The sequence below is a fragment of the Adiantum capillus-veneris genome, chromosome 6 (genome assembly GCF_014529385.1).
Source record: "Adiantum capillus-veneris isolate H3 chromosome 6, ASM1452938v2, whole genome shotgun sequence".
Classification (NCBI taxonomy): Eukaryota; Viridiplantae; Streptophyta; class Polypodiopsida; order Polypodiales; family Pteridaceae; genus Adiantum; species Adiantum capillus-veneris.
In genome coordinates this window covers 75,184,184-75,187,178 of record NC_140936.1, presented here as the reverse complement: position 1 = coordinate 75,187,178, position 2,995 = coordinate 75,184,184, and positions in this window count along the sequence as shown.

Genomic DNA, 2,995 nt, shown 5'->3' with positions numbered 1-2,995 from the left:
ACTTGGATCTTAACCTCACTCCTAATCACTCTCTTGCCTATATAAAGAGCCCCCCTCTTTGTAATTTCAAGGCCTCCCTCAGCCTCATTGAGTCTTTGTATCACTCATCATGAGCCCATAAAGCTCATTCATTCACTCTATTCTTTGCACATTCTAGAGTGCAAAATGTTTTATGCTAGTAATCTCACCCCCTCTTACTTATGTTAATTAAGAGTGATCTTTTATGTGTGTGTGAGAGTGCTTGAGGTGATTTTTTGGCTAAGTCTTGAGTTGTTGTTTAGTAATCTACATGCTATTTCTGTTGGGAGTGCTTGAAGTTATCCATTCCTTGTACACACATTGAGGTTAATGCTTCATCCATAGTGATAGCTCTCTCTCTCTCTCTCTCTCTCTCTCTCTCTCTCTCTCTCTCTCTCTCTCTCTCTCTCTCTCTGCGTAGCGGTCCTAGTCTACACTTCCAAGACTAGGTGGTGCCCTCATCTCATTTCTCTTGTGGCGCAATGGAGTTTGTTTTGGTGTAGAGGCCTCCATTCCAAATTTCCTTCGTCATAAATTGGTGCCCCCACCGAGGAGTTCTCAAGCAGCACTCTGTCAATCCTATGAAGGAAGGTCCATCAAATTCTCCGAGACTTCCACTATGGTCTCCCCAAGAAGCTCGAGAAAAGAAGCGTCTTTATCGACAAACAGCACGTATGCGGGTAAAGAGAGTTAACTACATACACCCTTCTTTGCTTCAAGGAAAATCTTGTAGTCATCAAGTCCCTAGGTCAAAGCATTGTGTTGAGTGCTTCGTGGCTAGTGTGAAGACACTTCCTTTGAAGCCTCGACTTCAGGTGGTGAAAGCACTCACAAACTCGGGTATTAACAATTATTTGGAGGGGGAGCTACACATCAATGGTGTGCGGTATTGGCAAGAGGCTACATATGGTGATGCACTCCAACTACTACTAGCAAGAAGGCTCAAGGTGGTTGAGAAGGTAGCCATTGAACCCTATGAACTCTACAAAGCTGAAGATGGTCACACCAAAGCTAGGCTAATCACTGGTGAGCAAATTCTTCGCATCTCTCAAATGGTGGGATCCAAGAGAGCTGAACTTCAATGAAGTGCTTCATGGAAGTTTGTAGTTAATGCACAAATGAATAATCCCATTTTCTACAACTTCCAATCAGTTCATAATATTAGGGTGAATGTGCGCATTGATAGAAAGATTTTTTTCCAACAAAGATTGGTCTTCTATTTTGGACCTGAGAGGTTGAGAGAGATATTGTTGTCCCCCGACCCTATAATATTTCCTATTTTGGAGTATAATGTATCTTTTGATGTTCATATCTTCATCTTGCTTTAAGCATACTCCATGAATCATAGGGATGTATATGGACCTATCCAACCTCTTGCTAGACAAACTGTGCATATAATAGCTAGCACAAAGCTTAGGTTCCAAAACATCATAAGGAACTTACTAGGCCCTTGTCGTCTAGCTGAGATTAATGCATCTATCAATCCATTTATTCTACCCTTAATAAGATATGATTTAGGCCTAGACGTTTTCATCTTTGTGCTGTATTGAGAGGAAGGCAACCCATCCTATCATGGCTTTCCCTAATTTTTTTGGGCGTAGTGGGGAAAATGCTGAGTATTTTTTGGATAACTTGGAGATGGCTTTTCTTGTCTCTGGGAGGGATGATGAAGCATTGAAATTGAGAGCTTTTCCTTTGGTGCTCAAAGAAGAAGCTAGGGTATGGTTCCAGGCTCTAGATCCAACCCAAAGAGCTAAATGGGAGGGATTGAAGGCGGCTTTCCTACGAAGATTTCAACGAGCCAATTCGGCAGAAGAACTATGGCAACGGCTTCTGGCCCTTCATCAAGTTGACCCTCATGGTTATGCAACCTATGAGGAAGGTTTTCTGAAACTTTGGGGGCAATGGTTAGACTCACTAAACCCTGGTGAGCGAGCTCCAAATTGCCTCCAAAAGGATCGATTTATCTTAGGTTTGTATCCCTTGATAAGGGAGAAGGTAAAGAGAAAATTTCCAAATACTTTTGAAGATGCCTTAAGAATTGCTAGGGAAAAGAATCGAAAGATTCTCTATCAAGCCCAGGCTGGCCAGCTAGCTTTGGGAGGCAATATCACAACTATGGAAGCTTCTCACGTACCTCCAAATGTGCCTAATGCACCAGGCCTCAATAGAGGTCAACAAGAAGATATGCTTCAACAAATAAACAATCTCACAAACCAGCTAGAGGGTTTGAGAGTAAATCTTGTGCAGGGTGCAAGAAGGCCTATTGAGGGGAATGGTGGGAATCGGCCACCAATGCGACGTCAAGCAAGGGAAATGTTGTGTTACAATTGTGGGGAAAATGGCCACGCATGTATAATTGCCCTCATCCCAGAAGATATGACTACCCTGTCAGAGGTCCTCGACAACAAGTAAGTCCTCCCCGTGCTAGAGCTCAAGCACAAGAGCAACTGCAACCTCAAATTTTGCAGCCACCTCGTGCTCAAGCTCAAGCCCCTGCTACTCAACCAAATGTGAGCATCATAAGGATGGAGGAGGTCGTCAAGGGCAGAAGCAACCAGGAAGAAATAGTTAAAGGGAAGATGAAGATAGATGAAGTGGCTACAATGCCTATCAAGCGTGTGCGTGTCCAAGATGAAGTAAGTAAAGAAACAAGCAAAGATGCAAGCAATGAAGCAAGTACATCTCGGGCAACTAAAGATGAAGCCAAGAAGAGAAAGACCCGTACTAGGTCTCAAATTGACATCTCTGATTTCCCTATGGGATCTTGGACACAACCTTATGACTTGACAGCTGATGTGAGTTCTCAAGGACCAAAGATTACTTGGCCACAACTACTTTATATCTCCCCAAAGCTGCGACGATAGTGGTCAAAAATGGTGAGCACGAGGGCAAAGCGAAGTAAGCTAGTAAGTGTAATCAAAGCCTATGGTCTAGGCAATCAACCCCACCTGCAGACTCTCCTTTGCATTCAGAG